The sequence below is a fragment of the Dipodomys merriami genome, unplaced genomic scaffold (genome assembly GCF_024711535.1).
Source record: "Dipodomys merriami isolate MVZ:Mamm:240054 unplaced genomic scaffold, mDipMer1.0.p SCAF_1167, whole genome shotgun sequence".
NCBI classification, from domain to species: domain Eukaryota; kingdom Metazoa; phylum Chordata; class Mammalia; order Rodentia; family Heteromyidae; genus Dipodomys; species Dipodomys merriami.
This window is the reverse complement of record NW_027202457.1, coordinates 45345-56989: the sequence shown is the minus strand read 5'-3', so window position 1 is coordinate 56989 and position 11645 is coordinate 45345. Positions and strand designations below refer to the sequence as shown.

General features: G+C 33.7%; 1 non-coding gene across 1 annotated transcript; it reads right to left on the bottom strand.

Moving 5' to 3' along the window:
• Nucleotides 1–10077: 10077 nt before the first annotated feature.
• On the bottom strand, nucleotides 10078–10183 carry LOC138822900 (U6 spliceosomal RNA). The gene has a single exon (XR_011370668.1). It is a non-coding gene; the product is annotated as a U6 spliceosomal RNA (small nuclear RNA).
• Nucleotides 10184–11645: the final 1462 nt, after the last annotated feature.

Sequence of the window (11645 nt, the reverse complement as noted above, 5' to 3'; positions counted from 1 at the left end):
ATTGAAGTCATGAAATAGAAGAATATCGATCAGGAACTGAGCTAAGAGAATGGGAGTATGTGGGAACTTGTAGAATGCTGTATGTGTGTTAGAGATACAGAATAATAGGCTCATTTATTGAAAACTTGTCATCCTCTATTGAAAGCTCAATTTAAGCATACAGTTTTCCAGTTACTTTGCTTACCTATCACTTCTGATCACAAATTCTCTTATGAGTGTGTATAGTATCTTTGAATAAATCACATGATTTGCAGGTACTTAACATCTTAAGGAAAGACAGTCTGCTTCTACATTTTTCATTCTATGTGACAAACCCTTATTTTTTGTTTCCGTGTTTGCTAAATAAATGTATTCCTGGAAACAGGATATTGACAGCAAATCTGAGTGTAATTTTCATTTTGTAAATTTCAAATAGAATGTAAACTTTGTATTGACTAGTAATTTTTTTAAAATGAGTGATATTCATGAACACAATATTTTGATGCCTTTAAGTTAATTGAGAATTGCATGGTAGTTCTTGTGTCTAATTGACTTAACCATTATATTATTCATGTATAAACATTGCATTGCACTTATTTATTTTTATATATAAAATAATTCCCAAGGGTTTACTTTAAAGTGATAATAGGGGAGTTGTCCTCATGTTCCAAACTTTATATTTACTTCAGTAAAAGTACTAGAAACACATGATGTTTACTGAAGCAATTTAAAAGCTGAGAACGCATTTCTAAAGAGACTGGATTTATTGATTAAAGCATAGAATAGAGTAAAAAAGTCAGGTTTCTTGCCTGAGACTGCATGAATTTCATATGAATGTAACTAAAGATGAGACTCACAGATAAATTCATATTTATATTACTGAGATTTACATCACAATATAAACAATACAAGTATTTTAAGGAAGTGGTCATTCAAAGCCCCAGATACATAATGGATGAATAATGGAATTGAAAATAGCAAAGGGAAAACAATTCAACATGCAGCTATTATGATTTTATAATACTAATATGGAAGTAATGGAGCTTTTCCCTTTCTGAAGAACGTTTAGCCAGTAATTTCAATGTAAGTCATCAATTGTAATGAGTCTAAAGTCTTTTCCTCCTAGATATCCAAGAGTACTATAGTCATCCTCTGAAGAGTAAATAAGTAATTATTTTCATTAGCTTTGCTTAATATTAATTTACTTGTAGTAAATAGGTTTAAAAGTCTTCTCTTTCTCTCAATTTAATAACATACATTTCTATTTCTTCTTAAAAGCCTGAAATCACTATTTCAAAGTAGCATACGCAGGAAAACAAAATAACCTGATACAACAATCACAAATCCTAAATTATGTGAAAAAATCCGCAATATAAAAAATAAATCTGAGGAAGAGGAAAAACAATGACAGAATAAGAACAGAAAATTATCCTAGCTATCTCTAATAAAGCAGAGATTTAGAGTCACAGCAGGTACTCCACAGCTAGAGGGTCACATGAAATCAGCTATAATTATAGATATGCAGCTATAAATATAGATATAATTATAGACATACAATTCATAAGAAGGTTTTATACTGTCTTCACAAGAAAAGAGAAATCTATGAAAAGGTGCCACCCAGGAACATATTGGGCAACACATTCAAAAGCACATGTGCAGTGTGGAAATAAAAGGCAATATGGAAAAAAAAAAACAGGAACAGAAGTGTACATCATAGAAAGCCACATCCATATACATAGACAATTTGCCATAGCACTGGACAGTCCAAATGGTCACTGGAACCACAAATATTAACATCACAACATCTCACCACAACTGATTTCTATTCCTACACTTAATGGACTCGACAAAAATGCAATTCCAGAAAAACACATTACAACTGGAAGCCAAACCAAGACCCTGCAAATTAACTAAGAACATAGAGACTCACGTATTAATATCATAGATCCCCCAAAAGAAAACCTCCAAATGGACAGAAAAAAATCAGAAAAATACAAAAAAAGTAATGTCAAAGTAGTATTATTCATACAGTAAATAACCAGGCATTAGAATAGACAATCAAGGACGTAGAAGATAGTTATCAAAATGTATTACAGATACTGCTGGAAAATGTAATTAATGGGAAGATAGAAAACTTCTACAAGGAAATTTGTAAACAAGATGAGACCAACCAGTCATTAGCAAAATAATTCATGGAGACTTCAAACAGAAAGATAAATAAATTCTGAGAAGACAAGGGAGTCCAAGAAAAAATGGATGCCTAGTTAAAAGATATGACATAAGACACAGTTAAGAAAACAATCCTTACATCTCCCCCAACCAAAGAAAAAATGTCCAGAAAGTCCATACAAGACCTAAAACAAAGCTTTAATAAAGAGACAGAACCCCTAAAAAATGACCAATTAGAAGACAGGGAAATACAAAAACATAGTAGAAGTCTCCACAGCAAATAGATGGCATAGAAGATAATCTCAGGGTCAAAGACAGAATAGATCTAATAGGAAAGAGGAAATAATCATTTAGAACAAATCTAAGAAATAAGAAATGATCTTGCCAGAACTTCAAAACTCAGTTAGAAGATCAAATTTCGGGGAGATAGGTATCAAGAAGGAGAAGAGCAAGATACTAAATGGATGGGAAGCATATTACAGAATTCTAGCAGAGAACAGACCAAAAATCCAACGAGATAGGCTCATTCAAAGAAGAGAAGCCTTTAGAAACCAATCAGAATTCTAGAACTGAACAATCCACCACCACATCATAATCCATTAGAGGATTATTAAAGATCAAGGAAAGGATTCTTAAAGATGCCATAGAGAAAAGATTGATTATTCATAAAGAATATACAGTCAGAATAAATACAGATTTCTTAACTGATATGGTAAAAAGGAGAGCCTGGCATTATATATGACAAACATTAAAGGTAAACAACTACCAACCATGAATACGGTCCCAAGCTAAACTCTCCTTTACATTTAAACGATATATAAACATATTTCATGACAAAGAAAACTTGAAACAAAGTATGTCCACCAAATTATCAGAATAGAATATGATCAAATATATCCAACATAGAGAAGATCAAGAAGAAGAGGAACTGGTCATATAAAATGCTCCCTACCAGAGAACAAGGTAAATATGTTAAGAGTAGATGAGTCACAGCTCCTAATAACAGGTGTATAACATAGCAGGACTTATCAGATATTTCTGTCTTAACTCTCAATATCAATGGACATAAATTTCCAAATAGAAGACATAGATTAGATAGTTGTATCAAAAACCAAGATGCATCCATTTAGTATCTATGAGAGACACATTATCAAACGCATTCTATGAAGCTAGAATTAGACTCCTCCCAAAACACATAGGGACTCACCAAAGAAAGAGAACTATGAACCAAACTCTTTGATAAGCATTAATACAGAACTTCTTAATAAAATTCTCACTAACCAATTTCAGCAACTAACAAAAAAATCATATGGTATGATCAAATAGGAATCAGCTTGGATACGATTTGAGTCAATATTCTTGTCAATAAACATAATACAAACCATCCGCAAAAGCAGGGACAAGAAACACATGATCATCAATAGGGATGTAGAAATAGCTTTTAACAAGCTCCAATGCCCCTTTATGATCAAAAGGTCTGGGAACCTAGGAATATATGGAACATTCCTCAATATTAAACTGAGTATGTATATGACACAGATAATTAGCATTTACCTAAGGGTGGAAGCATGAAGACATTAACATGAGGAATGAGAAAAGGATGTCCACTCTCTACTACTCTTCAATATGGTAGTGGACTTTCTTGCAAGAGCAATAGACAAGAGAAAAACATAAAGCAGATCCAAATAGGGAAGGAGTAAAACTATCTCATTTTACAATTGAAATGATCCTGTATTTAAAGGACCCTGTGGATTCCTCCCTCTAGTTAGTAAAGGTGATGTTAACCTTCAGCAATGTAGCAAGGTATAAAAACCACAAGAATCAGTAGTTTTTCTGTTACCAACAATGGGAAGATGCACGCTGAAATCCAAAACACAACCTCATATGTACTAGCCTCAAAATCAAATCAAATCTAAACAAAACAATACAACAACAACAAAACTAGGAATTAATTAATTTATCTAAAATTGTGAAGGCCCTATATGTGAAAACTTTAAAAATATAAAAAGGGAAATTGAAGGAGATTCAAAGAAATAGAAAGTATTTCAATGTTCCTGGTTGGATGAATTAACATTTTGAAAACTGCAATACTTCCTCTAAACAATTGGCAATGCAATACTCATCAAAATCCCAACAATATTCTTCAAAGTAGAAGAGAAGCAATGCAACTATAATATGGAATTACAAAATTACAGATGAAACAGAATGCTTAGAAATGAATACATAGGCCTATAGTCATCTTACCAACACAAACGCTCACACACACACACACACACACACACACACAATGGAATTATATTCACCCATCAGAAAGATGACTTTTACCAGTAGTAAGGAAAATGAAAGGTTTGGGAAAATTATATTAAGAGAAAAGAGAAAGGAATGCAGACTCAGAGCAATATAGGTTTCATGGATTCATTCATTTATGATAGCTAGAAGATGCTTACAAATCTATAAGTAAACAAGACAGATTCTACCGTCCCTTAGAATGGCCATTACTAAGAAAATTAACTATAGCAAATTCTGGCATGGATGTAGCCAATTGGGAACTCTATTACACTGTTGGTGGGAAATTAAACATGTTCAACCACTGCGGAAGGCAGTACGGAGTTTCCTGAAAAGAATAAATATAGATCTCCCTTAAGACTCAGTAATTCCCCTCATGGGCAGTAATCCAATAAATAACAAACAAGCTCACATGAAAGCTACCAGCATAACCGTGTTCAGGGCTCAGACCCAGAGTTCAAGGACTTGAAAAATGTTACCACTGCTGGTATTTGTTTCCGTAAATATGAACCGTTTTATATAAGATACCAAATCAATCTATTTGCAGTAGCTAGATTAGGACTTAAATGTTAGTGGGTGATAAAATGGCTCCTTTGTTGAATGTTAGGAAGAGATGTAGGTAGTCCATGAAAAGGAGATTTTGTTTTTGTTGTTGTTCGAGGGGCTTGAAGTCTGGACTTGGACACTGTCCCTGAACTCTTCAACTCAAGGTGAGTGCTCTACCACTTGAGTGACAGTGCCACTTCTGGTTTTCTGATGGTTAAATGGAAATAAGAGTCTCCGGGTCTATCCTGCCCAGGCTGGTTTTGAGCTGTAGTCCTCAGATCTCAGCTTCCTGAGTAGCTAGGATTACGGCTGTGAGCTACTGGCACCAGGTAAAAATGGGGGATTTTTAGAAATGAAAATCCACCTCTTCACCTGTGTCTAAACCTCAGATATAACTATTAGAACACTTCACCTTCACCTCATTTCATCAGACATTTGTAAATTTTCTCTTTTCCTTCATGTGGGAATACTGCAGTCAATATCAACTCAGCTGGGGGACTGGATCAATTGTATGGTAACTGCTAACACCTAATTTAAGAACTTTCACATCAGAAGAAATGAAACCCTTACTTGGAATAATTGTTTTCTCTTTTTATTACAAATCTGTGCTTGATTATTCCCTAATGTGATATTGGACTTCCTAATAGAGTGATGAAATTTTCTTTATTTTCAACCTTCTCCCACATGTGGTCAAATATTTAAGAATTCAAAGATTTGCACTGAAAATTGATTAAGCTGACTTCTAAGAAAATGTGCATTTCTGGAATTTGGTCTTCTGTCATGTTCTTACATGCACAAGCTTTCTATGATTTATTTGTTCTACAAGGAATTCTACTTTCCAATCTTTGTGTGACCAATTTTAGTCTGATCAGTCTTTCTAATCTTCTCTCTGGAGTCTCATTTGAGTATGCCTCATAAAAAAGATATTAGTTATCAGCTAAATGATTCTCAGCTTCTGTTTTTTGCCTGACTTCTTGTAGGCTGTGATAGCAACCCTGTCTGGCTGTGCTTACTGGAGTGTTTGTGTGTGTGTGTACTTTGGGATCAACAGAAAAAGATATTTGTGCATGTACCACACTTGCTTTATTTGTTTGTAGGTGAACACTGGACTTCGATTTCTATCTTAGCTGTTGATGTGAATAATGTGAATAACAATGAACTACAGATATATTTATGAATTACCCAGAGAGAAATAATCACATGATTGGTGGGTCAGATGATATTTCAAGTATGATTTCTTTAGAAAACTGCATACTACTTTCTACAAGGAGAATACTAACCTGGATTTTGACCAAGAGTGTAGAAAATTTCCTTTTCTTCACACTCTCACCAACATGATTACCTTTTATTCAAAAGGTAATAAAGGGCAAGTTTTTACTATATTCAGTACCCTAGACTGGCTTAAGACCAAAATCCAACCTCCTAAATGCTTGGAATTACAAACTTTTACCACCACACCTGGTTCCTTTGATTTTTTTTGATAAGAGTTATAATAGTTATAAAGTAGTATCATAGTAATTTTGAATTACATTTCTCCAATGACTTCTCACAGCATTAAGCCAGCACAGAAGTTGTATTAAACACAACTGTGTAAACCCACTGGTGATATAGAGGGGTTTATGGAAAACATGTCTATTCAAACTTTTGTCCATTTTTAATCAAGTTTCTTGTTAAACTCATCTTTAATCTCTCTATACAAAAATAATTAATTCAAGGTAGTAAAAAGGAAAAAATTAAGCAACTCCTAACATTTTTCAATTTTCAATAACATGATATTGCTTAAATCATTTTCTGTTTATGCTGGAGACTATATAACAATTTAGTTAGACTTTTTACATATCTATACGTATTTTATTTATTTTACATTGATTGCTCTTTCCAAAGCTTGTGTGTCTAATTTTGGTTTCTTTCAGTCTTAAGAAGTTCAGATTTCAAACTCAAGAATAAATGGAAGTAAGCAAACAAAAAAAAATACAGTTCCTCTCATCTGATAATGCCTCTACAAGAATGAGAAAAGAGTTCATCATTCTAAGGACCCTTAATTCTAAGATAACATTTGCTATAATGCTAATGTTATTACCATTTTAGTGTTGGGAAAAATTGTAATTAAAGGCACTAAGTGCATGGCCCAAGACACACAGTGAGGAAGGAAATGAGTCAAATTTTCCAAAAGTCTTCCAGCAATACACAAAAGGTAGATAAATTCTCTCCATTCTCTGATACTCTCAATTCAATATCCATACTGTCCAAGAAATAATAACATAGCAATTATTGCCCATGGTAATTGTTTTCTGTTACATTTTGTCTTCAACACAGACTGTGTTGGTGACATTGGGTTATCATGCACAGAGCTGAGATTATAAATTATGGTCCAAAGAGAGGCAAATTTCTTCTGTCCCATAGTTCCAGTATCATTTTTAAAAAGTACTAAATCTTTTAAATATCATCACTTACTGTATTTTAATAATTCAAGAATGAAAAATTTCACATATAATCACTGCAAAATGCATTAAGACTAGGAGATGATAAAACAGGCCTCTGTGAAGTAAATTTTCTTCTACTTTTAAAATTATTCTGAAAGCCTGGTACTGATTTGTCACACCTGTAATCCTAACTACTCAGGATACCTACTAAGGAGCCTGAGATCTGTGGATAATATTTGGAAGCCAACAGGACAAAATAAATTCATGAGATTATTTTTCAAAATTTTAACGAAAGAGCAAAGGGCCAGGAATGGAGATGTAGCTCATATAGTAACTCACCAATCTAGAGAGAAAGACTTAGCAAGATGTTGAAGCCCTGATTTCAAACTCTGAGCATGCCAACACACAGGAATGCATACACACTCACTTTTTCAAAATATCTTCATATCAGTGTTTTGCATTAATTTCTTTGTTAACGATATTATATGGGTAAAATGGGCTTCATAAACTCTTCCATCTCAAAACATTTTTATACATTTTTGTTGTAAAAATACTGTACAGAGGGGTTATAGTTATATGAGCAAAGTAATAACTACATTTCCTATCAAGCATTGTTACCTCCTCCTTTGTTTTTCCCCCACTATTCCTTCCCTTACACCTCCACAAATACACTCCTCATACCCCAAAGCCCCACCAAATGTCCCTAGCCTAAATTGTAAAGTTCGTTTTTCAAAATAATGTCTTGTGCATCTATTGTTTTACAATGGGTCAAACTGTGTTCCTATTTAAGCATGTTTTTTCCCTTTCCCTCCCCAAATTAGAGAATTGTACATTCAAGATGCAGGTGCACCAACATCAAATAAAGTGAAAACAGGGTTATACTGTTGGGGAGGAACGTATAAAAAAGAAAAACAATCACGTCATACATTATAAATATGTGAGAAACAACAGCAATAAAGAAAAAAAACACTTGTGTCTCTATCTTGGGGGTTATTTAGCTTAACATCAACTTATCTAGTCATATACACATAGGCTTTCAACTTTTCTGCTTATCCCAGACATTTACTAGTTATTGCAAATAAGGGATACCATGGGGCCTATGTTTCTTTGGACTTGGCTTACATCAGTTAATATAATTTTTTTCCAAGTCTTTCCATTTCCTAACAAATTGAGCGATGTCATTCTTTCTGATGGAGGCATAGAATTAATATACATATATATATATATATATGTATATATATATATATATATATATATATATAGTATATGTGTGTGCGTGTGTGTACACACAAATACACACAGAACATTTTCCTTTTTTGTTTTTTAGAGCAACTTAGTTTTCCACCTTCATCATTTTTTCAAATGTTTTTATTGTGATTAAGTGGTTAAATAATTTCCCAAATTTCAAAATATTGTGGGATAGTGATGCTTAGTTTAAGTCACAAACACATTCTAACTTCGATGGAGCAAATTGTCTATTATGGTCTACAACATTTATGAATTCTATGAGCTTTGCAATAGAGTTATTTCTTCCATATGTAAACATTTTTGTTTTGAAATATGTATATTCCTTTTGTATTGCATAGCGTCAGCTGTTCCCTCTTTCCCACTTGTTCCCTCCCTCCCTCCAGTGACATTGAGATGCTTAGTTCATTTTGGTCAATGTCCAGTGCAGCTGTTGGATCCCACTGTTGTATGTTTTTCCCTGATTCCCTCTAGTTCTGTGTCATCCTCCTGGTTTCCCTTCAGTGTGCACATATGATCAGCAGAATGGGGTTATTTAGTAGTGATTCGATTCGACCAGATGAGTGGAAGTTCTTGGTTTCTTAAGTGTTGTTAATTTTGTCATATCACCTTACATTTTGGATTTAACACGGAGACCATGTGCCATTTGTCTCTTTGCTTTTGGCTTACCTCGCTCAACATGATTTCCTGTAGCTTGATTGATTTCCCTACTAATGCCATTATTTTGTCCTTTCTAATGGCTGGAAAATATTCCGTTGTGTATAGTTACCACAGTTTTTTGATCCATTCATCTCTGGTGGGACATATGGGTTGTTTTCATATCCTGGCTATTGTGAACAGTGCTGCAATAAACATGGAAGTGCATTTGTCCTTGAATATTGGTACCTGTTGTTCAGGATAGATGCCTAGAAGTGGTATGAGTGGGCCATAAGGAAGGTCAATATTTATCTTTCTGAGGACTCACCAGACTGCTTTCCAAAGTGGTTGTGTAAGTGTACATTCACACACACACACACACACACACACACACACACACACACACACACACACACACAGAGAGAGAGAGTGAGAGAGAGAGAGAGAGAGAGAGAGAGAGAGAGAGAGAGAGAGAGAGAGAGAGAGAGAGAGAGAGAGAGAACATTTTCTTGATCCATTCTTCTACTGAGCAGCATCATGGTTGGTTGCATATCTTAACTATGGAAAATAATGCTACAATAAACATTGTTGTGGTGGTAGTTTTAGTATGGACTGGTTTGTGATCATTTGGGAGAATGCCCAAAAGTGGGATTGCTGTATAATAGGGAGCTCTATGTGGAGGCTTTTGAGGAACCTCCAAACTGCTTTCCAAAGTGGATGAACAAGTTTACACTCCCACCAAGAATGCAGTAGGCTCCCTTCTGGCCATATCCCTTCCAGCATCTTTTGTTGTAAAAATATGGAACGATTCATTAATTTGTGTATCATCCTTGTGCAGGGACCATGCTAATCTTCTCTGTATGTTCCAATTTTAGTGTATGTGCAGCCAAATTGAGCACAAAACATTTTTTATATATAAAGAGTAATTGATTTTCTTAAACTTGACAATTCAACAAAAATAAGTTCAAAAGAATTGTGAAATTTTAGAACCATGTGTTGCTTACATAAGCACACATTTAAGAATAAAGTCAAGATTGACATATCAAAAACAAAATAATTCCAGATATTTGTTGTTCATGAGATTTGTAGGAGGAGGAATTCAATTATTCTACAAAAGGCACTTGTCATAATGATCATTGCAGCAAATGTTAACGTTTGTTAAAAGTTTTAATATTTTAAATATGTTTAATTTTGGGATTTGCTTATAAATGGCAAAATTAAGACTGTTTGGCAGGTCATAAAATTTTTTGATAAAGTATATAATACTTCTGGTAGCATGTACTAGTAAGTATGTACATTTCAGATTTTATAGAAACTTTACTAATGAGAAGTTGCAAAGACTGTGTAAAGAAGCAGAGTGAAGAGTTAAGATTTTAAGTACATGGTTTCTGTTAAATCTTCAGGGCTTCTTTACGTTATATGTTAGTGATGAACAAATAATGATATAATCCACATACAAATGATGAGATGAACTATAAATAGTAATCTTAGTGAGTAAATTTAAAGGCTACTGATAGCTTTATCCAGTTTTAAATGTACAGGAATATGAGAAAATAGTAAACTCTACTATGTACACTTCAAATACTGAAAACTCTGGTAATTGTTTTGTTTTTTATTTTAGTAATCATTAATATTTAATTATTGCTTTCTTTATTTATAGCATTTTTCCTTGTTGTAATATAATACAACTTTTATGAGTCATGATTAAGAGGTACTTTGAGAATATTATTGGGATGGCCACACAATTTTTCATAGGTGCATGTGAACTTACAAAGAGCAAAACTAAAAACAAAATATTGATTAAAAATTATATCAAGTAGAGTCTGAATCAGGAGTGTTGATAAATGTCCTCACCTAAAATCTTAACCTTAGGCTGGAGCATCTTATTGAAATATTGTTGAGAATTTCAAGACTTCCTTTATGTAGGGCCCTTAGAAGCATGGATAGCATGCATGTGTACAAAGCCAGTGACAACAGGCAAATATGACTGTTTCCCCAAAAGGAATATATGAAGTCAATAGTTATCTTCCCAAGCAGATGAAAAAATGCGTCCAAAATGATTCATTTGTGGAGTTATTTAAGTTATGGATTCTTTGTTAGACATATTCTTTTCTTTTAAAAATTGTCAAATATTAGCTTTATAGTAAACGTTGTCTAGTATTTCTTGGTTCAAAACAGAAATCTTGATACAATTGATGTCACTTGGCTTTCTTACTTTCTCAGTTCAAAGCCAACCTAGGCAGGAAAGTCTGTCACATTCTTATCTGTAACCAAACACCAAAAACGCCAGAAGTGGAGTTTGGCTCAAGTAGTAGCGTCCTAGCTTTGGCGGAAGTTGGCCAGGGAAGACATTTGTTCAGG